Genomic DNA, 25,733 nt, shown 5'->3' on the forward strand with positions numbered 1-25,733 from the left:
ACATGTTCATAAATAATACGCACAGTAAATTTTTAATCTTGAATTGGTAAAAAAATATTTTAAACATGGTTTAAACACTCGATTTAGATATACAAGGAAGTTATTATTTTCAATTGTGTTCATTGATGGAATGGCGATGACTAGAATATACTAGCATCTTTCAATTTAAATCATTCAATCAAAAGGATTTAGGAAAATGATTAAAGTGGGCAATTTCAATAGTGGGGAGGCCTATCAGCCTAAATATATATTTTCTCACCTAAATGAGTTGACCTTGATTAAATATACACAGGGATTGGTAAGGACATCTCGTGGCCTTTTAATGTTGTTATCTCAATAGTGCACCCTAAACAGGTGATTATATTCGCTCAATATGAATTTGTAAGGATGGAAATGGCCACTGCCCCAACGAACTTTCACCATAGATTTATTATATGTTTGCACATCCATAATTCACAAGCACAAAAATTAGTATTGTGAGAATGTAAGGGTGGTGACAATCGCGAGACGACGTTGGTGAGGTGAGAAGAGAGAACAATCCCGAATTGAATTGTGCCTTGATATCCAAGCTGCTCTTGGGGCGTGGTTCCAATTTGAGTGAGATATGAGACAAATTAATCCATTCTCAATCTAGTAGATACATTATGCTTTTATCTCACAATCTAATAACAAATGTTTTTAAACACAATATTGCAGAAAGAAAAGCTTCACAACCAATTTCTAGGCAACACCTAGCTAAAACGTCGTAAGGATTTTATCTTTTTCCAATAGTCAAATATATGTAAAATTCACCTTGCAATAAAAATCATTTAGAACACAAATATTCATACAACCACAACTTATAAAAATTATTATGTTATTTCTAGAATCTATAGTATGCTTAGGAAACAAAAGTAAAGTATGATACATCCATATCACAAGTAAATGTGTTGGAGGGGTGTTTCAGGTAACAATTTTTTGGGATCTGCACATAGGAGCATTACGTAGGAGGGTACCGTGCAAGAATGTCATCCAATGGATAGTGCACGGAAGTGCGGAGAATAAGGAAAGTTGTTGGACCAATTTTGTATGCAGTAACCCATAGTAATGTTTACTAGCCACAATAGTACTGTTTACGTGTCCTTAGCAATAACATATTTTTGGTCAGCTTGGGTCCACATGTAAAACTATAAATAGATAAAGGCCGAAGGGTAAAAGATATACTTCCGTCGTACAGTTGAACATACTTGGAGATAGAAGCATGTACCGCATTGTAATGTTAAATGATTTACCAGGCTAGTGAGCCACAATGGATGCAAATGTAATGAAAGGTTCATAGTATTAATAGAAAAATATGTTTGGTATATTTTATGTATTTGCTAAATGTCTAATGATTTATTTGTTTTCATGATATTCTTAGTTTAAATGTATGCATTATGGGATTAGTGCATTAAATGTATGCATTATGGGATTAGTGCACTAATAGAGGTATGCTTAATTTTTTTTAATAACCATAATAATATATTGAATGTAAGTAACTTTAGCACATGGTCCTTATCTCCTTCATCTCTACAAAATTATTCAGATTCCTACAGTTCCTCATAGATGCCTATGGTGAGATTTCACCTACTCACAGGCGTTGCCAAAAGCGATGGTGTCTGTAGGGTCTTTACTGGAAAATTCTTTTGAACCTCGGTTCTGCTCCTTACACGCCAACAAGTGGTTCCATAATCATGACTGGGATATGTCATTGAAGGGGATGTGGAGGGCTACTAAGGAAGAGATACAATAGTGGGTGGAGACTGAAGAAAATGAGTTTGATGTAGAGAAGACCAACAATTAACAGATCATCCTTGAGAAATGGATGCAAAGGTATGTTTTTTTATGGTTTTCCATTAAATATTATTTGTTGAGTTTTTTATGGTCTTGGCCAAGTGGTTACAGAGATTGACAGAAGAGCATGGTACTTGATGACTTGTTGTATTGCACAATTGGAATCTTGACTCGGTTTAGAGAATGAACTCTTAAGTAACAAGGTCTCTCACACAGTTAATTTTTGGTTGAAAAATGTGTTGCAAGGCTATATTGTTGAGTTTATTGTAGAGGGTATCCGATCATACAACACAACTGAAAGGGAACTCGTTAAGGGACCATGCAAAATATATTTGAGATCATTTCCTACATGGATAAAAATGTTATTATGTGACAAAGGAGTTGTAATTGGAATCTGACAACATGAGTAGCAAAATTTCTTTGCGCATGATGGAGAGACTAGTGGCTCACCATAGGATGGCCTAAAGGAAATAGAGGCATGGAATGTAGTAAAGAATAAGTAAATACCCAATAAGATAAGGATGTTGATACATCGTATGGATAAGAGAAAAAATAATTTGATAATGATAAGAGTGCACACATCAACGCAGGAAAGAAGTGTGATAGAGGAGGTGAGTGCAGAATTGAGTAGTGGGACGAGATTTTAGCATAGTAGCAGGATAAGAAAGAGAACTATGTTAGAACCTACAACTAAAAGGACGATAGTAAGTAAATTCATAGTAAGACAAAGAAGGTAGCACAGTAGCGAAGGTTGGGAGTGTAGTGACCAAGAAGAAGAAATCAACGCAAACCACTTGCACAATGGAGTACCTTGCATATAAGTTAATTGAATATCATGCAACCTTGCTAACGATAGGAGAAATAATAAGGAAGAAAATATTAGCTCAATTCAAGATAAGAAGATATAGTGTATCCCAGTGACCCTTCCCAAGCCATACCCTGTGTTAAACCCACGACCCTGTGTACATCTCCAATTCAAGAGGTAAGATTGCTTGAAATTTTATTGCATACAATCTTAATAAGTGAAGTATGGATAGTATTAAAGATAGCCAAAGTAGTGAAAGTATTAAAACAAAAGGGGAGGAACACAAAGAAACATAAGGATAGTTAAGAGGAGTATCAAGGTAATACCACGCAATGCACAATGACGAGTATTGATCCCACTTCATGAATGCTTGTTTTTCATGGTATTAGGACATATGATCCTGAGCAACATTTGTTTAGTTTTGAGGCTATATGGACTTTTAAACAAGTCCAGGATGAACCAATAAAGGTTTTTCAATTGGAAACCACTTTTAGAGACCATGCACTTACATGGTATATGAAATATAAGGCTATTGCACTAGCAGGGAAAACTAGGTCATTGGTGGATATCACGCAAGCACTGTTGAAGGAATTCCAGAAGAAAAAATTAGAGTCTTGTTGTATTATAGAGATAAAGGAGATCAAATAGAATTTTCATGAGTTGGTATGATAATTTGACCAAATATTTAAGGTGTTGATGGACCAATTGACATTTCAAATTTTGGATGTGCAACACAAGGAGGAGTTCATCGCAAGATTATTTCCTCACATACACATCCCATTGAACTGGCAGAATATTATGTCATAGTCCAAAGCATTAGGGATTTCCATGAAATTAGAAGAATCCCCCACAAGAAGTGAAAATCACATAGGAATGGCTCAAGCTCAATCGTAGCTAGCATCATTAACACTAAAATTATAAGATATGGACAAAGGTAAGGAAAAATACAAGGTGTGGTGTACTATATGTAGGAAAGAATGTAACCACATAAATGAGTGTTCAACTATGATAGAGTATACGAATACAAGAGAGGCAAGCCCTTTGGCACATGGTAGGGGCCTTTGGTGCAAGATTTGTAGATTATGGTGTCATTTACCAACAATCTATCTAATGATGCGGAAGTACCAAAGCTCAGTCAAGACTTTTTTTTATGACATGCAAGTTGGTGGGATGATATCCATACATGTTGCATGTTGGAATTTATGAGGGAGCGCACTTTTGATGCATATATGATACATGAAATCAAGGGGATTGAAGGAGGATCACAGATTTACAACTATTTAAGAGCCTACAACTAGCCAAGTAGAGGCCAAGGAATGCGGGGAAGAGGAGTAGGGTTCCAAGGAAAAGGATGAGGAGGATTTGGAAGAGGTAGGGGCTTGTTGATTTGTTATAATTATGTGAAACAAGGACATAATACGTCAGGATTTCCCTAATCCCTACACTTTATTTCCAATAGTTGGATCATGCTACTAAGGATTTCCTCAGTATATTGCGAAGTGGTAGGATAAGAGAGGTCATAATGTGCATATAATAGTCGCAAAAGTGTGCAAGGACCATCCACAGGTAGGACCAGTTACACAATGAGCAACAAGGATAGGAGAAAAAATGGTTAGATAAGGAAATTGGCCTCATTAGTGGGTAAGAAAAGTCGCATAACCAACTCCAAAGTTTGATTTGATAAGAGTGTTATCACAAAACCCAACCCTGATAGGCTGTTGATCAGGAGACATTGTGTAACTCTTTCAAACCAACTTCTGGTTGAGGCTTAGCCTCCTCAACCTAAGAGGTCTCTCTCACTACATTAATGATTTTTTGATAAGGATTAGATGGCTAACTCTATGAAATAAGTGAATAAGTGTGAATGGTTGAAACACAATTAGTAAACATTCATTGGGATAATGTGCCCTTGTGGTACACTAAGAACTCGCAGATCCAGTGCCTCATCCACTTATGATAAATAGAAATTTATTTGACAAGCATACCCTTTAAGCTTCTTGGGCCTTCACCTCGGGCTTAAGCCTTCTGTTTCAGCTTGTCATTATTAGCAAAAAAAAAACTGATAAAACGGATATATACAATGTTATGAGAAATTGATAGTACTTCAACAATGATAATGCTTTAGGAACCTACCATTAACAGGTCCTCTAGCATATGATTCTCCATCAATTTCCTGTGGAATGTAAGTGTTGTTTCCATGGAAAGCAGCAATCTGATAAGGACCTTTCCACAAATTCTCAAACTTACCATGCTTGCCTTTTTCTTCGATTCTGGTTTCCCATTTCAGCGCTTTGTCATGGATATGAAAACTAGATTCTTTGATATTTTTATCAAATGTATTCTTGATTATGTTCTGACCGTGTTGATGACTGTCATACACTTCATTTCTCTTCTCCTGCAAAGCTATCAGTTGATTGATTCTCCTTTGAATAGCATTTGGTTCCTCTTCTAGTCCTTGAATTAGCTTCATTACCGGTACTCCAAGTGATGTTGGAAATATAGCTTCAGCACCGTACACTAATTCATATGGCGAAGTGCCAATAGATCTCTTTGTACAAATCCTATCAACCCAAAAGGCATACTTTAATTTCAAATACCAAGCTTTCTTGTTTTCCTACAACACCTTTTTAATGATCCTTACAATGCTTTTGTTTGATGATTCAACAAGGCCATTTCCTTGCGGATAATAAGCAATAGAATGTCCAAGAGTAATGTGATATTGGTGACAAAAATTAATCATTTTCTTGGACTTCAAAGCTTGAGCATTGTCAGTTATAATCTTCATTGGGTAGTGAAATCTAGACAATATATTATTTTCTAGAAAAGAAATAATCACTAAATCATTAGCTTGCCTTGTTGGAAACGCCTCTATCCATTTGGTGAAATAATCCGTGGTTGTGAGAATCCAGCGATGCTGTCATGATGAAGGAGGATGAATTTCTCCAATACCAATCCCCATTGCTGGAAAGGCACCTCCACATATATAGGAACCAAAGGCAAAGGCACAAGCTTTCTCTTTCCTTCAAAGATTTGACATTCATGACATGCAGCTACCCTTTTGTAAATGTCTCTGAACATAGTTGGCCAAAAATATCCAGCTCTTAAGATCTTATTTGTAGTAGCTTTCCAATAACGGTGTCCTCCACAATCTCCCTTATGAAATTCTTTAATCACTTTATCAGCTTCTTCTTCAAGGAGACAGTTTAACAAAATCCCTCCTACATCTTTCCAAAACAGATTTTGGTCATATACAAAATATCTTAAGGATTTCAGCTTGACAAACCTTGCTTTGGACTTTGTTAAATTGGCAGGGGCTTTATTATGCTGTAGAACAAAAGCCACATCCTTGTACCATTCTAAAACCAAGAATTTCTCATTGATTTGGACCAATTCTTCCTCGCTTTCAGAAATTTCTGAGATTTCCGCATTCAAATTTATGTCAAGGCAGTCCATATTTGACTAAGTCATTAGCTTTGCCAAGCCTTGACCCTTCACCAATTTGGTAGGTTTGATGTCAATGTCATACTCTAGCAATTTTGTTATCCATTTGCCCCTTTTTCCATCCAAATATGCTTGTGTTAGGATATCTTTTATTACAGCACTTGGAACATAAGTGACAATATGAGAATGCAAAACATAGATTCTAAAATCCTTTATAGCTTTCATGAAGGCATAAGCTTGCTTTTCTAGAATATTGTACTTCAGTTCAGCATTTTCTAATGTCCTACTAAAGAAAGAAATAGGTTTTTCAGTACCTTGATTTCCTTTTTTTAGTAAAACTCCAGCAATTGTATTTTCAGAAGCAAATGTAAAAATAAGAAATTCCTTGGTAAAATTTGGGCTGATGAGTACCGGTGCTTATGTAAGTGCCTTCTTGATTTCCTCAAAAGATTTCTTTGCTTCAGCTGTCCACTTAAAGTCCACTCCTTTCTTCAACATCCTTGTTATATCCTTGACTATCTCAGCAAAATTAGGAACAAAGCGCCTAACAAAATTCACCTTTCCAAGAAAAGATTGAATCTCTTTCCTACTTCTTGGCAAATCTAGCTTTTGAATTGCACTAACTCTATTAGGATCAATCCTAATTCCTTCTTCAGAAATAATATGACCAAGTAGCTTGCCTGATGTTAAAGCAAAGATACTTTTAGTGGGATTAAGAGAAATACCAAACCTTCTACATTTCAGCATAATTCTTTCAAGGTGCTTCAAATGATCTTCTTCTCTCTTTGAAAAAACTGTGATGTAATCAAGATAAACAACCACTGATTTATCCTTTTCTTCAGCAAAAGAAATATCCATTGCCCTTTGAAAAGTGGCCCCTGCATTCATGAGACCAAAAGGCATCTTGGCGTACATGAATGTACCCCATGGCGTTGTGAAGGTTGTCTTCTCTTGATCATCCGAATGCACAAGAATCTGATTGTACCCTGAGAAACCATCAAGCATAGACATTCTTTGTGAACCAACAATATTTTGTAGAATTAAATCCATCTTGGGAAGAGGATAGTTGTCTTTCAATGAAGCCTTATTCAAATTTCTGAAGTCTATACAAATTCTGATCTCTCCATTCTTCTTCCTAACTGGAACCAAATTTGCAAGCCAATTTGAGAATCTGATTGGAACAATGATTTTGGCATCAAAGAGTTTCTTAATTTCCTTTTCAATCAATGGCATGAGAAGAGGATTAATTCTTCTTAACTTTTGCTTGAAAGGTTTCTCATTCTCTTTAATAGGAATAGTATGCTGAATAATAGAGGAATCATATTGTTTTAAATCAGCATAGCTCCATGAAAAAACATCAACAAACCTTTTCATCATCTCAACATATTTGGCTTTCATATCAGCTGAAAGAAACTTTGAGATTTTAATCATCTTAGGTACAACTGAAGTCCCTAAATTGCAGCTCTCTACTTCCTCCTCATCAGCCTGTATCTTTGGAGATTTGAACACATCATTTTGATCAAACAACTTCTCAAGAGGAATGAGACCCTTAGGTATTGAATTGTTTTTTAATTGTAAGACTTCATAATTTTCTTTTGACTCCACAAACATATTTTGTTGATCCATTAGGGTGCTTTCAATTTCTTCCTTCAATTCAATGAAATTCTTTCCCTGTTGATCATCTTCAAAGACTTGCCAATTGGTGATGTTATCTGGTATAGCTAGTCGATGATGAACCTCCACCTCATACTTCTCAGAAGAATGAATAGTAATCACAAACAAACTGGCGGAAACAGCAAGGGAACCAACAATGGAGTTTTGGTCTCTAGTTTTGATAGTGAAAGAATATGCTTGAAAATTTTCCAACATATCTCACTAGATTTATGTATGCTCGCATCCTTACATCCTTTGTTTGATAAGCACCTTCCACTTGTTTAATAACCAATTCAGAATCTCCAAAAGCAAAAATGTTTCGATACTTCATTTTCAACAAAACTTCTAAGCCCAAAATCAGAGATTCGTATTCAACCATATTATTTGTGCAATCAAAGTTTAGTTTGTAGGAGTAAAACTTACTTTCATCATTTGGACTTGTGATCCAAACTCTAGCTCCTGCCCCTTCCTTTCCTGCTGATCCATCAAAGTATTAAGACCACCATCTCTTCACCTCTTTATCATCTTCTTGCTGATTTTCTGAATGCATCTCTTCTGATCCATTGTCATATGACTCATTGAAAAGAATGGCTGATCCAAGTTCAATATCAAATGAATAAATAGGAAAATTCTGAGGTTTGTCTTTGCTGCTTACCATATAGGCCATTCTGGTCTCCTGATACAATCTCCTTTCCTCACAAAAAACAGGGATCGTAGCATAGGTAAGGTCCATCTGCATTATGCCTTTGATTTTTGCAGCCCATGATCTTGATAGTAGCATCCCAAACTTTTGCGGAATGTCAGCCACAACAATGTCCATGACAATTGTCTTTGCTGGGATTTGTGTTAGACCAACAACAACATCTTTAATTAAACCAATGCATTGGACTCTTTTTGAATCAAAAGAGAATAAATCCTTATATGGTCTTGTTACCTGTAATCCTAACCTTTCCATGATTACCTTGGGCATAAGATTATGAGAGGCCCTCGAATCCAACATAGCATTATGTAAGGTCATATCATCAATACTAATGCTTACATAGAAAGGAGGAAATTCTTCATTCTGGTAATCTTCAAGTCTGGGCCCAAGTATATAGTAGGATTATCTTCTTGCACATTTAAGATATTAGCAACTCCTGGTTGTGAATTAAGCATTTCTACAATCTTACTTCTGTATTTATCTACCTTGAGAATTTCACTAAAAGGGACTGATATTTTGATCTTTGCAATTTCATTCTCAATGTTAAAAATAGAAACATATTTCTCAATTTCTTTGATAGGAGATGGAGATTGAATGTCCTTTTTACCAAGTGGAGAATCATTTTTACCCTTAGCAACATTTGGGTTGTCCCTCTTGGCTTCAACAGCCTTTGAAACATCCTTCTTGGGTTGTGTTTTGTTTGCAATAATTGGCACATTTCTATTCCTGAGATTGTACTGTTTTTGCATTTCAAAGATAGCATGTTGATAACCCTTTAAATAATCGAAAGGCTCTTCTCCTTGTTTGGTCAAACTGGACTCATCATGTTCTTCGTTAGTCAAGAAAATCCCTGACATTTTTTCATCAAGACAATGGATATATTCTTCAGGAATCTTAGGTTCATCTTCTTCATCAACCAAATTTTTCTGAAAAGGAGGTCTCACTGGAGGATCAGGCTGTTGATTCCTATTCTCTCTTGGTCTTTGTTGGTTTTGAGGTCTCCTAAATTGAGGATTTCTAAATTGGGGCTCCTGTTGCACAGGAGGATCAGAGGTGTTTCCAAGAGCTAACCCATCCATTAGTTTCTCTATGGTTTTCATCATTGAATCTATCTTATCTTCAGGAGTTGAAGAGGAAGGTTTCTCTTCTTCTTTCAATTTAGCTTTTCCCATCTTTGATTTTTTAGCAGCAACCATGTTTACTTCTACTTTTATTGCATCATTCTGCATATCAGCAAGTGTAGCAGAATCTCTTTCTCTAAGCAGTAGAGAAAAATCAGAATCAAATGTTTCAGCATATCTCATTTGTGCTAAGGCTTCTAGAGGTTTTAAGAGAGCTGGGATGGAATTAAACACTTTGTTAAACCTTTTTGAGAAGTTTTGAATGGTCTCATCAGGTGTCCTTCTAATATTATTGTACTCGAAAAGAGCTTGAACTGGATTAGTTCTATTTCCCCACTTCCTTAGAAAGCTATCTTCAAACCCTACCCAATTATGAATGCTTCCAGCTGGGAGGGCTTTAAACCATTTTCTAACTTCCCCGATAAAGGTTTGTGCAAATAATATTGGCTTCACATCCTCATCATCAACTTCCTCTCTGTCAGTAAAATCATTGAATTTGTCTACATGTTCTTCTACTGTGATTTCTTCATCACCACCCCATTTTGGAATTCTTGCAACTTATTTGCTAGGAAGGTCATGCAAAATAGCAGGGAGTGCAAGTGGAGCATACCTAGCAAGTACGGCCATGATTAAAGGAGGAGCAGTAGTGACAGGTACGAAAGGGATAGAGGATGAAGAACTGATATGAGGAGGACTGCTTGGTGTCTGAAAGCCGCTAGGAATAGTAGAAGTAGAAGATGAGGTACTGATATGAAAAGGACTACTTGGGCTCTGCAAACCAGTGACAAATGTACTCTAATTTGGGAGGGGTAAACCAGCTTTAGATCTAAGCAAGACTTTAAAAGGATCAAGCTCTTTCAGTTTATCTAAGTTTTCCCTTTCTAACAATAATTCAGAAGTAACTACTTCCCAAAATTCCTCTTTATCTTCTTGGGATACTAGAGCTGAAGTATCAATTCCTCTCTTTTGCAAATCTAAAATAATTCCAATGAGCTCTTCTTCGTTTTTTGATCTAAACAATACCTCATGGATTTTATCATCAACTATTCTGTCAGACTTCTTGAGAATTCAGAGAGCAAAGATTTTGAATAAGATGGAGTACCTAGTGTTTCAATAAATCTTTGTCTGCTCCTTGAAAGAGTGTTGGGATTGTCCACAGGAGTAGGTGGATTTGGGTCAGGATTTCTCCGTGTATATCTCCCTCTCTAAGCCACCTTTAAATCTTTGAAAATGAATGGAGTCACCAATGTAGATTGCAGCCTCAAAAGTTTTCTGAGCTCCTACTACCTTCAAAAGTTCAGCTTCTTGATTTCGGGAATGAATAATCTTCAAACTCCCGGCAGACGCAACAAAATGTTATCACAAAACCCAACCCTGATAGGCTACTGATCAGGAAGACATTTTGTACTCTTTCAAACCAACTTCTGGCTAAGGCTTAGCCTCCTCAACCTGAGAGGGCTCTCTCACTAGATTAAAGATTTTTTGATAAGGATTAGATGGCTAACTCTATGAAATAAGTGAAGAAGTGTGAATGGTTGAAACACAATTAGTAAACATTCATTGGGCTTATGGAGTCAAAAATGTTTCAGTATGACAAAAATTTTAGCTTTACATGGAAGTCAGGGCATCTAGAATTAAACGTATGAAGAGTACCTCAGAAGCATAAAGGAAAACACAGTCCACAAATGTATGAAGGAAGTTAGAGCATAGCCAATGAATTCTAAGTAATCATACATTCATACCACTGTAAGTAATGAAAAGAGGACAACCATAAGACATTTTGAACATTGAATTCCTTCTTAATCCTAAGAAGCAAAGCCAAATACTGTATTACTTTAAACAGAGTCTTACACAAAAGCACAATATGAGAGTTCTTTACAAAAATTCCAACCCTTGATACATTAGATTTTCTCTCATATATAGAGTTCATTACATGACTTAGATTCCTTCCTCCAGCATGAGGGGAATTCGAAATCTTCCTAATTTGACACCTATTGACACTTAAAACCAACTATTTAATATAACTGACTGTTAACTGGCAGTTCTAGAGACCTAAAACAATTAGGAGTGTAACTCCTCATTATGTTGGTAGTAGCATTGATTACAACACAAACTCATTCCCTAACAAGTGGCCTTCTTCAGTTTGGCTTTGGTGGTGGCTTTAAACTCCCTGTTGACCCTTGATGCCTTATTCTTTGACTGTTCCTGGATATTAGGAAGTTGTTCCTGTTTTTCTGCTTTTGGTCTTCAGAAAGGATCTTCGAAATTTGTTATCCTTGTCAAGGAAAATTTTAAGGATGGAAAATTTTCTTGAAGTTTAAAACATTGGCGAATCTCACTAATCCCTAATATGAAAATTATAAATGTTTATTGATATATTTGTAAAATTAATCAAATTTATAATTATTTTATATATAGTCTCTATATAATGTTGGCGATTTTTAAGGTAAAATAATTTTATATTCTAAAATTTGGGCGAATCATCTTTTATAAAATTGGAAATTGGCGAATCTTTTTTGTGGAAAAATCCTGGAAAATTAGCCCACTGGGCGAACATTAGCCCCTAAAATTTTCCATGATCCTTGTTGTTCTTCTTAATTACATAAAATGCATTGGATTAGCTTGTTTTCCATAAGTTGTAGACCTTTCTCCTATACACGTGGTAAGACAAAAACTCCTTTAATGTTTCCTGAAGCATCATGAACAGTTCTAGCTACGAAATAATGACCATTTTCAATCATAAAGTTTGGAGTTCATAAATGTCTTTCCTTTCCTTGTTTTGCCCTTGCTTGATGTTCAAACCCTGTAAGTAATCCTTTGCTGTAGCCCATATTCAAAAAAAGTTACTGTTTCTTCTCAAAATTGGCCCACAAAATCATGATGTGCAGCTACAGTAGCTACAAAACTACTATGCATTAGGTATCATCTACAGCAGTTTCATAGTGCGCTACGAAACTGCTGTGTGATTTCAAAAACACAGTTTTATGCCAAAATTTGACTTCCTTGAGATTTCTTTCTTTTGAAATGGCTTTTCCATATGCCATGGGGTTGTTCAAAACTGAATAAACTGATACCATTCTTCAAAGTAAACTTCAAAAAGGTGATCCACATCAAAATTTTAGGATTAGCCTTACTTGCTATGTAGTTTTTCTTAGTTGAGGATGTCCTTCAGGCTGGTTCAGCTGTATCTTCAGATCTTCGATTTGCCTCTTCATAATTCGGATTCCAGCTCTCAATTTTGCATTGACCTTTCTGATGTATCTTGCTTCTTTTATTGCAGGAACCGTCCAAGTGAAATATTGAGCATGACAGCTAACTACTTCGGGTATCGAAATTGTTTTATCTTCCCACAGAGCCTCCATTTTGTTAAAATTGGCTTCCTTCATTGCATGTTTCCTTGAGGTTTTTCTAAGTTTGGCAATCTCAAGATTGGCAAGCTTCAGTTTCTTTTTTAACTCTTCAAAACTACATTCCTCCTGTTGAGTGATAACTGCCTTACCTCTGTCATCTTTGTGCAGTTGTGATGATGTTTCTGATGGAACCACAGGTCCTTCATGTAATTTTGCTACCTCCCCTATCTCACTTGCTTCTGGCTGTGCCTCTTGTATCCCTTTTGAATGCCTTGTCACGGGTCTTCTGGGCTTAAAAACAAATTCAGAAGCCTGATCATCAAATTTGAGCTTCTTAGAAGTTTTGGCTTTTTTGGTTTTTCCTTTACTTGCTTCAATTAAGTCTGCTCGAACCAGAGGAGATTCTTCAATGTCAATAGCTTGAAGCAAATCATTCAAACTTCCTTTTGAAGCTGGGCTCCCATCAACAATCACTGTCTTACCCTTTTCTCTAGCTAGTTGGCTCCTGGTTACTCTTCTTTGGATCATTTCACCTGTGGATTGCTCTTGTACACCTTCTTTGATCTGAACCTTCTTTTTTTGTGATTGTTGAGGGGTGTCTTGAACTACTAGTGTTCTCATAGGCTCCTTCACTTGCTTTCTGGCTTTCAATTTCACAAATCTTCTTGATCTTGTTTCCTCCTGATGACTTACTACTGGTGAAGAAATCCCCATAGCCTTAGGGCTGAGACCAGTTTCAATTCTGAAGCCATACATAAACAAGAAAATGGACCACTCCCTATCTATTTTCTAGAGCTCATGTAAAACAATCAATTTGACTAAGCCATGATGAAACAACGAGGTCTCACAGGCTTCCTTCTTCAACTGAACCTTGTCACACATTTTTCCTAGGCTACGAAACAGATAGAAAGGCAAATCCAGAGATATATTTCCAATGAAATGAAGCAGAAGTTTGAAGTGATAGGAATACACCTTATGATATCTCCCCTCACAGGTAAAATATCTCTGTATGCAGGTAAGAAAATTATCATATGAATCCTTCACAAAGCTCTTGGGCACTGACTTGTTTAGGTCTGAATCAACGAACTCTGGCTTCAAGAATTCCTTGCAAGGAGTCATATCAAACTTGAAGTTTTTAAACCACATCTCCTGTCCCCTTGGAATTTCAGTGACTGCGGATATAACCTCTGGAGAGATTGGTAATTCAAGCACTCCAACCTTTGAATTTAATCCTATGAAATTGAAAGAAAACTCTTTGGTGACTTGCATGTGGCCTCCTTGAAGTTTTTCACAAAATCTCCAATAGCCAACCTGTTTGAAAGCTTGTTCAACTTCACTGTTCCTCAAGAGAACATCTAAACCTTCAGGCTCATTCCTTAGACACCTGCCTGACCTATGATCCTTCTTCTCTGTAGACATCTCCATGGAATTCCTGCAAAATGAAAATTGAAAGAGCTTGCACCGTCTTAATCTTGATCACTGCCTCGCTTGAAATGGAAAGGGGAGCTGCCTCGCTTGAACTTTAAAGAATTCTGATCAAATGCCTGTCAATTTGCTTCTCATGCATGAAAACAAACATGATCATAACTGAAAACACTTGGACCCTTTTTTGAAATTTGAAACTCATGCGTACCAAGACACCTAACGAATCTAATGATGAAAATGAGTGGTTGCATGTGATAGGCATGGTGCATGGACTGACAGTTGATGATGTAAGATTAACGGATTCTGATGGATTGGACATCTAGGTGATATTTTGGCATGAATATTAATGAATCCCCGATTTCATAGCGCAACCAGTGAAAATTATTGGTTTGCGCTACGAAAACTCCTAGGCAGTTTTGTAGCGCATGAAAACCTTTACACACGTTTGACACATGGAAATTTATGTGTGATGTGGGACCAGTGATAGGTAAAACCAAAGTGTTGACCCTATTTGACAATGCCAACAAGACTCCCTTCTAGGTCCTAGACTCTAAAACAAACCATGGAAAGACTAGACCAGGACTAACACCAATCCTTTGGAATCAAACTGATGTTCAAAATTTAGAAATTTATTCTTAAGTGATAACAAAGAGAAAAGGATACATACAAGGAATCTAGAAGGGATTTGATTACGATAGAATGGGACCCATTAAGTTCAACCGTACATCAAGCACTTGGTGTCTATGATATGCCCCTAGTATATGAATCATTTTCACCTAGAGAAGCGGCAAAAGAGGTAAGTCCTATTAAGGATTTCCTGGAAACTTGTTTAGAGTTATTCAAGGATGAATTGGCCTTAGATAGGCTATGTAGAATGATTTATCAAATGCACAAGGACAAGAAGTACCTACCATGCATATCCCCTAGTACACAATTAAGTAGGTTATGCACAAAAAAGGACAAACTGAGAATTTTGATTTAGCACATAGGTAAAGAATTATGAGATGGACAATATCACTTTGGATCTAGGAACAGATGTGAATATCCTTACTAAAAAGACATGGGAGATGATGGGTAGACCAAAGTTGACTTAGTCACCCATTTAGCTGAGAATAGAAAATAAATACATGATATTTCTCATTGGTAGACTAATAGGTATAGAAGTAAGCATTGATATAGTCAGAAGCACAACCAATTTTGAAGTAATAGAAATTGTAGACAATACTAATCAATATCCTACATTACTAGGAATTGATTGAGATTTTGAAAATTAGGTCATAATCAACCTAAAAAAGAGCCAGATGATCTTTGAGTTAGCAGACTTGAGGGTTACTTTGTCATTATATCCAAAGGAAGGAAACCATTATGTGGAACCTGTAAGAGAGGAGTTCAATGAAGAATACCTTGAAAATATATATAATGTGACTTCATGAAGGGATTATTATGTCAATCTGATTGTCGATGGCATGTTGAGATGGTACAACATTAACTCTTATTCATGAGATTCATAGGAAGCCCTCAAGAATTGGTAAAAGAGATTGCATGAAATCTCTACAAGAAGGTGGACACATATTACCTGCACAATAATATTGGTTGGAGCAGAGGTATGCAGCCCCCTAAAGTTTGATGGAGTCTCAAACATGTATTCTATTTTAAAAGAGTTTGAGACACAAATACCTGAATAGCTAAGACTGCAAGCTTTAGATGTAGATTTAAAAGAAACTCCTACATGGTAGTGGGTCACACACAAGGATAAGATGGCAAGTTGTTAGATGTGTAAATGTTTGTTGCAAGCCTATTTTGGGTTGGATATAGGCGACATTGAACCAAGGTATACTAGGTTGAGTTTCTCTACCATGTACCTTAAAGGTTGCATTTCAATGTGGAATAATAAGAAGATACTAGAGGAAGAATGGGTACATCTGTTTGCACATACATTGGATACCATCCCAAGGAAATGGTATATTAAATTAGATGTGCACAAAGAAATAGTGGGCTAGGGATAAATGACCCAGAATTTTAAGGTGACATTTAGCTTTGAATCAGATAATCCTTCTGTTGATGTAGCTTTGCAAAATGTCAAAAACAAGATCTTAGTGCTAGAATTCCATACTATGCAATGGTGAATACCCTTTTGTTTCACACACAAACATTCATTGACGATTAAAAAAATCATGGAACGTTACAATGTCATGGAAGGATGCGAAGAAGAGGATGACCCAAGAAATTTACAAGCACCCGAAAATGAAGGAGAAAGTGTAGTATAAGGTCGGGGGCTTTAAAACTGTAGAATATGAAAAGCCTATTTGAACGAGCAAGGTAATTATTGGAACTATACAAAATCCTAAGCTCACGATTATTGGAGACTATTGGGATGAAGAGGTAGTACCAGAGATTGTCGATTTACTGTGTGAATACCAAGACCTTTTTCCAACAACATTTTCAAAGATTAAGGAGATTGTTGGGGAGCTAGAAAATATGAAATCCCCCTAAAACCAAGTACGAAGCCATTCAAAGAAAATCCATACATATTGTACCCAATATATAAATAGAGAGTGACAAAAGAACTAGACAGGATGTTGGAACATCGAATCATAGAACTAGTAGAAGAGTCAAAATGGATAAGTCCAATGGAAGTGCATGACATGAAGACAGGGGCAATTGGGATCTGTGTGGATCCGAGGAAACTTAATGATGGTTGTGTGGATGACCTGCTTCCCACCCCCATTACAGATGAAGTGTTGGATAATATATAAATACATGAGGCTTATTCATTTACTAATGGACTCTTATGTTATCATCGGATTGTGATTGCATCAGAGGATAGACATAAGACTAATTTTGCGATGAAATGAAGATCTTTACAGTACAATCATGCCCTTTGTTTTGAATAATTCTCTTGCAGTATTCTCTAGAGTTGTGGTAGAAACATTTAAATATTTCATCCACAAGTTCCTTGAATTATATTTGGATGACTAATAGTGTTCAACCTTTTGAAAAAGCATATTTAAGTTATGTGCTTAATGCTTAACAAATGAATACAACTATAGATTCCATGAAGCTAAAGAAATGTATATTTTCTCACCATTTGGTATTCTTTTGGGTCATGTAGTGTGTAAGAAAGGCTTGTTGGTTGATTCTACAAAAAATTTCATCCTAGTGAATATACCTCTTCCTACCTCAATGCGACAATTGCACAACTTTAGGTCATACATGGTATTACATGAAATTCATAAGGGGATATCTGTTGATTACATCGCCCTTAGAAAGTTTATTGAAAAAGGACATTAAGTTTCAAAGAGTGTCAACAATATTTGGACACCTTAAAGGATAAATTGGTTACTAAATTGATTTTTATTTTTCTAGATTAGGGAAAGGAGTTTCACGTTCATGTGGATGCATCTTCGATAGTTTTGGGTATAGTTTTGGCTCAGTCAAGAGAAAGGGAAATAGGTCATCCCATTGCATTTCCTAGTAGGAAATTATCAGTTGTTTAACATAACTACACCACTACAAAACAAGAAGGCTTTGGAATTCTATATGCATTGCAAAAGTTCAGACATTACCTGCTTGGGTCACACTTCAAGATGCATGTTGAACATTTTGCACTGAGGTACCTGGTATAAATACATTGTTGGGGGGAAGGATATGTAGGTGGTTTATACTCTTTGAAGAATATGACTTTGAGGTTTTTGTAAATCTAGGGAGGCTTAATGCAGGACCAAATCATTTATCATGCATATTGACTGGAGAAGGTACAGGGAACATTGATGAAAATATACGATATGCACATTTGTTCATAGTAAACATAGTTGATAAGTACTTCACAAAAATTGTCCAATTACTTATTACATGAGTAGCCCTAGTAAAATATATAGTAGCAAAAAAGAAATAGTTGGTGGTAAATTGAAAAAGATTATCAACTCATAGAAAGTTTCCTATACAAACTAAGCACAGATGAAATACTTTTTCGTTGTTTTTTAGAGCATGAAAGGCCTTTTAATAGAAGCACATGAAGGAGTTGCAGGAGGCCACTATGCAGGAAAATCTATGACATAGAAGATCCTGCACATAAGACTTTGGTGGCCAACTCTTCATGAGGACGCTAAGGAATTTTTTCAAAGTTATGATGTATGTCAGCGGATTGGGAAACCATCCAGAATAGATGAAATTCCATTATTTTTATAGGTGAAATTACATGCATTTTATAAAAGGGTAGTATAATTTATTAGGCTTATCAACCCACAAAAAATGACATCAGGAGCTCAGTATATAATAATTGTGATAGATTACCATATCAGGTGGGAAAAGGTAGAACCTATCAAAGACTGTAGCGTAGAAACAATAGCCTAGTTTTTATTTGAGAATGTGGTTACAAGGTTTGGATGTCACAAAAAAATTACGAGTGATCAAGGCACCCACTTTTTAAATAAGACATTCACTGCCTTGGAAAAATAATTTCAAATCTACCATCAGAAGAGAACACCTTATCATCCTCAGGCTAATGGCACTATTGAGGCCTTCAGCAAGATTTTGGAAAATACTCTAATAAAATTATGCAATATAAATCAAGATTACTAGGATCTAAGAATTCTGGTAGTATTATGGGCTTACCAGACCACATGTAAGAAATTGATAGGGAAAACAGATTTCGAACTAATATATGGGTGGGAAGCAATAATTCCTATGGAATTTATAGTGCTTGGTCTGTGCATTTCTGCATTGGTGGACTTGACTAATTCGGGTGTTGTAGAGAAGAGATTATCAAAGTTGTTGCAATTAGAGGAGGATCGTGCAGTAACACGATTTCACCAAAATGTCCAAAAGGCATGTGATAAAGGTTTACATGATAAATGTATGAACTAGTGATGAAATAGAAGAAATTTCAACCATGTGACTAAGTTTTTTTGTATGACAACAAATTTTTGAAGCAATCCAGGGAAGTTTCAAATGCATCGGCTAGGACCATATACAATCAAGTATGTGACAGAAGCAATGGTTGCTTAGTTGGAAAAACTAAATGGGTTACCCATAGAAGGTTTTTTCAATGGAATTCAATTGAAACTTTATAGGAGTAGTTGATCTTTGCGCAATAAGGACATTCTACACTGAACACAGGGGGGTGGCAGAAGGATACAACTACACAACCTGGCCATAAAGTAGACAATTGTTAGGCAATAAGCAGGAATGGAAAAAGAGAAAAAGCACTAGAAACCATCACATTGGCCACATAGGTTAGACATCTTTGTTGTGTAGATAATGAAAACGCAATTCATTAATAAATAGAATAAATGAACTTTAATGATAGAATCCCTCCACACTGGAAAATCTCATAGGAGAAGTTGTTGACAAGACAACAATATATCTAAGTATGCACACTAATGTGACATCTTCCTGGAGAATTAAATACAAAGGAATATCATATCACATTTGACATATTTTGGAGTTATGGTACCTATACAACCACGTAGTATGGTAGAGAGGTACAAATTATTCAGAATTAGTCATATGGGGTATTTGTACCTAGAATATTTAAACATTAGAGAAAGAATTGAGAGAGTTGAAACAATAGAGAATAAGAGTTGCAAACCAAAAAAATTGTACATCAACTAGAATGATAGCCACAAGGGGAGGAGCATTTGCACCCAAGAAGAAGGCTAGAAATAAGAAAATAAGGGGATCATCAGCATATTTTCTCCTTGCATATCCCATGGAATCATTCCAAACACCAACACCTACACTAGGTCTATTTGGTTCACCACATGGCCAATTTGCATGGGTGTATGTGCCACCCAAAAAACCCAACATAGTGCTAGTCTATTTGAAGAAGGATCCAAAGTACCCCATGTGAATGCCTTTTATCCTTCCTAGAGTCCTTGAATAGGGAAACATGCTCAGTGTAATGGAAAACCTAAAGTATTCAAATCGTGACATCACTGATGTCAAAAAGTTCCTAGAGTTGGTACCTGAAAAATATCTACAACACATCACGAGTTTAGATGATCCAATCATCACAATGGAACTGCAGGAGTGGGCATGCAGCTTGGCATAGTCAAGTATTCTAAACTTACTTTAAATACTACATTTTGGCCATGAATTGAGATAAATGTATGTGTTAAGTACTTACTGAGTTGCGTCCACGGCACAGGGGATTCACTCGGTGAACCTCTGACATATCGCGTGCATTCGTGGGATATTAAACAATACCCTTAATTTGACTACATATTGGAAAATCCATCTAAAAATCACATTATTTAACCCCCTACCAATATGAACCCAATACAGATTCCCAATTTAGAAAACCCCTACTTTCACTGGATATTGTAGGTATCCATTTTATCCTTAACATTTTTTATACCCCTTTATATTTTTTCATTAACTTTAAGCTCCATTTTTTATATTTTCCAATATAAAAACCCTTTACCCCCTATATATCCCCCAATATATTACGTCATTTTTTCCTCAATAAATATCCCCCAATATGAACGCACATGGTATGATATTGCTCCCCAGTGAAGCCCTCGCGGTCCACAGAGGATTCCTCTAATTGGACTAGTCAATGTCTATGGATACAAATGTTATTACAAGAAGCACATGACTACCTACAAGAAGTCGAGATATGGAGCCCTTCTTCATAGAAAAAAGTAGGTAGAAATCCTTAGCCGAAGAAGTTAAGGAAAAATATGGCACACACAGGGGTGTGCATGGTTTCGACATACCAATAATAAATGATGACACAGTGAAGTTTACATCCTAGGTCATGGTGTGCAAAATATCATGCAAATTTTGGAAGGACCAAGTGTTGGAAGGAGTGATAGAGGTAGTAAAAAAGTGTGCAGTAGGGGTCCAGATGAACTAGGCCACCTTCCTAGTAAATTAATTTCTCAAAGATTGTCAGGAGGCACAGTACAAAAAAGAAAAGTTACACTATGTGGGGCTCCTAATTTTTATCACCTTAGTAGCATAGAGGGAACTAGAGGAGACACAATTTCCTTACATGTCACATAAACCATACTTGGTGCCCTAATATGTCGTATTATGGCATACCATGCACAAGCAAAGGAAGCTGGAAAACAATCCCACATTCTATGTTTATAAGGATGTAGTGAGGCAGACTATAAAAAGCATAACACCATCGGTGGTAGAAGCATACAAGGGGATTACGTGATTCAATACCACCCCACACATTATGTTCATTCAGCCAAAAATGGATCCTGCTAAGCAATGGCTTCAGAGTGGATACAAATTGATTAAGTTTGAGGTCAATAACATCATCAACAACTCGGAAGTATAGTGGAAATTCCAAGTGGAGGAAATAGATGATATTGAAAACGTTGAAAGTAGTAAAGATATGAAGCAAGAGAAATTTGTACATGATTCCATGCAAGAGACAAAACAAGGAAGCGACACTATTTAATCCCATGAATAAGATGTAGAAATATGTTGATATATTTGCAATTGCTTAAGAAATTTATTCTAAATAAAGAGATACAATTCTACTCTACTGCTTTGCGGAAATTAATTCACAATTTCAAAGAACATTCGCAAACATGCATCAATCACATACATAAGGAAATAAATTTATCTAGGGGAAACCAACTGGTAAAAACCACTTAAGCCTATTTTCATTAATTAAATGAATAGACAATGTATTACAATTTCTTTCTCACTTTGAGCTCAACCTGCAAGTGAATAATTGTTCTCTCTGCTCAATGAAAAGCACTGACATAGAGCTAGTCAATTTTTTCCTCTGCTTGAGCCCCTCTTTCATTGCACAAATCCTAAGGAATAGGCCCCTGTTTTTTAGTAATTTTCTTCCAATTAATTGCGCTATTCCCAAGGATAGATATTTGACTGCATGGAACACCTATACACTCAATACTAGTCTACAACTGATGTTACACTACCTTGGAATCTCCACCACAGCTGGCGAAATCAAATTCTCTGCATGCATTAGCTATTGGTAATAGCCTTGGTGAAAATTCCATGTAAATAAAGTTAATAAAGGTAAACTAACAACCACAATTGTGGGACACTTATTCCAAGTTGAACGTTGGGCAAAACATCCTAGTGTGGGTGTTCATTTGGTTTATTATGGCTAAGGAAATTCGCAAAGGCTTCGAAAAGGCATGAGGTATTAATTAGAATTTTATTTATGACAATGATGGAAGTTTGAAGAAAAGGAAGGTGAAAGTTCATAGGTTTCATGTGAGGAGAAAAACTGAAGGAAAATAATGGAAAATTGAGGAAAATAAAGATCTCATTAATAAAAGGGATTCTAGGGATCAGTTGGTACCTTTTTGTCAATTCAGTTTTGGAGCTCTCTCTCTCTATTCTCTCTCTCTCATACTCTTGGACCCTTATAGCATTCTTGGAGCACTCTAGCATTGGATCAAGGAAAGAAAAGGAAGGCACAAGAAGGCAAAGGAAATAAAAAGATCAAGCAAGGAAGAGCAGGATCAAGCAGCTACAACGGGTTATTTATAGGCATCGATTTCATGTGTGATTTCCTTGCTATATTTTGTATGCATGGTACATGCGTATTTCCTTGCTATATTTCTCTTGTTGTCATCGGTAGGGGTTTTTCTAGGTGTGACAATGTTCCTTAGCCTTACCTTTCCATTTCTAGATAGCCATGGTGTGATGGGGTTCTCATGCTTTGCATTGAGATGGATCACTAGATCGATTCGAAACTGAGTGAGATGGTGTTTGAAGAAAGAACACATGGTATAGTGATCCCTGAATCAGACTGTGGATTACGGTAAAGCCTTGGCCTAGTAACCCCTGAACCAGAGTGTCGGTTGTGGTAAAGGCATATTTTTTGTTACTTTGGTGGGCCTAGGAATCCTCGACTAGTGAATAACATGATATACAATAAATGCTAGAGGTGGGTGCCCTCGATCAGGCATATGAATGCTTGGCCGGTGAATGGCAGGATATATAGTAAATCTTGGAGGGTGGAGTCTTGATTAGGCCTATTTATCCTCGACCGTTGTACCATGGGATGCATGGTAAAGCCTTGTGACTAGTAGTTATGTAAATTCCTCATAGTGTAGGTGAAGAAATATGGTGGCATCCATGCTTGTCTAGGGCCTAGTGATCCGGTGGGGATTGTGGTAAACCCTGGTTCTATTGGTGAGGGTGAGGTGGTGTAGCCTCAAAAGCCCTAGTTGATTTTTATCATGAGTCCCACATTCATGCTTGGAATATGGCACAATGGTGATTTCTTGAAAGAAATATTTGGCTCAGCCAATCTATCGTTAGGTGGTTTGTGGAAGTCCTATACCTGGTTAGCTTATGCATTCATTAATAAGAGTTCCTTCTCCTTGGTATTTCATGTGTAAATATATTGGTTTATATGTGGATTTTATGGTTTTTGTATCATTTTTATTTCTATTAATTAGATGTTGGTTATGAATATGTTTTATAACAGTGATGATGCATGGCTCTCATCATGTTTTGATTTGTGAATAAATGAAAAATGAACAAATGACCTAATATATGATAATGCAACTAATTTGATAAGGCATCAATGCTTCTTAGTGATTCTTAAATAAGTATTAGACCCCTATGTTCAAATCTGTTGTTATGATTTGTAAATGCATATTTGTGACATGTTTGACGAAACACATGTCATGGCTAGTAGGGGCCAGATCAAGTATTTATTCACATATTTGCATTAGTATCATTGTTTCGATGTTAGTTTTCATTTCTAGAAGTTTCATGAAGATCTTCGCAGCAGCCTGAGACTTAGCCCTAAAAAAGTGGAATAGAATCCGAGTCGTTGGCACAAAACTGCCTGAAAAAGACCCCATTCACATGGATTTCCCTACTATGGGAGCGAATGGAGGGTCCCGGTCGCATGCATGCCCATGTCATGAGAGAGACTGAGGCTCTAGTTCAATAAAATGTCAAGTTACCTCAGGGGTTGGTCACCTGGAAGGGTTGGTTGGCTCCTAAAGGTTATGTAACCTGTGTAGAGGGTCATATTGGTTGTGCTTTGTCAGATCCACTTCCTTAACTGTACATGGGGAGTTGAATCAGATCATAGTAGCCTCTCATCACATGTTTACCCCAGCAGACTGGTTAACTTGGGTAAATGTCGGAGAAAGGTGTTATAGAGTGGTATTAGAGCACAGTTCACCCCTTGGACTAGATGGGCAGTGTGTTGGTCATGGAATCATGTCAGATGCATATATGTGTTCTCTATGCTTGTGGCCTATGTAATTGTTGTTTATGCATGGTATTGGTCATGGTTGCATTTTTGTCGCCATGTGAAAGTGGATGGTGCGTTGTTGGATGTGGTTGTCATGAGTGTTTGTCGGTCATGCATTGGTTATGCATGTCAATGCTTATATATTGTTATGCATACATTGATATGGGTGTAGTTTTCATGCCTTGGGTCATGGTATGTGGTTGGTATGATTAGGCATTGATAACTTGATAGTGATTAAACTGATGTTATATTCTGATGTGGTTATGATTATGCATGTATCATGCTAATCTGGTTGATCTTTCAGATGTGATATCCTCCCCAAACTATACTGAGGTATGTTGATTATGTTTATCTTTTGGTTTAGCAGACATGGTGTGGTTGTAGGGAAGATATCAAAGATGACTAGAAATATGGTATACTACAGTTCACGAGACTCACCCTATGGATCAGATGAGTAGCATGGTGTCAGTTATCCTTCTAACTTAGCAAACACATTGAGAAGCTTGAAGGCAGAAATAAGAAGTTGTAAAGCAGAAAATGACAGAATCATATAGGCACACGAGAAACAAGCAGAATTCAATGCAGTAATCCTTTAGAGTTTCTCAGAATTGCAGAGACAGGGATCACTTTGGATCAGCCATGGGCAGGAGGAAAAAACTAATGGGGCATATGGAAATAGGTCTCATGGTGGTCACAGGTCGGATAGGGATGACATGGTTAGAGATGGTAGGCTCTTGGATACTCTGGATAGGAGAGGTGATGGAAATAGGTACTATATTAGTTGTGGTTCTGACAGGCACTATGATCATCATTGTTATCACCCTTACAACAGGAGTGACAAGGGATACTATCCAATGAGTTCAAGAAAGCTAAGCTACCTACCTTTCATGGAGATTTGAAGATTTTGGAGGATGCGGAGGCTTGGTTACTTGGGATGAGGAAATTATTTGAGTTGCCTGAGTACACAAAGAATATGAAGGCGAGAATAGATACCTTCAGACTCAAAGAAAAAGATGATATCTGGTGGGAATATGTGAAGTGGGTTAGAGACATCAGAACCGAAGAGTTGAGTTGGCCTGAATTCAAGAGACTTTTCAGGAAGAAGTATATATTGGAGAGATACTATTACGAGAGGGAAAATAATTCTATGAGTTGAAAATGGGATCTATGACCGAAGAGAAGTACACTAGCGGATTCTTGGAATTATTGA

This window comes from Pinus tabuliformis, chromosome Q, assembly GCF_031772625.1.
Source record: "Pinus tabuliformis cultivar Carrire ecotype Pingquan chromosome Q, CPIR1, whole genome shotgun sequence".
Classification (NCBI taxonomy): domain Eukaryota; kingdom Viridiplantae; phylum Streptophyta; class Pinopsida; order Pinales; family Pinaceae; genus Pinus; species Pinus tabuliformis.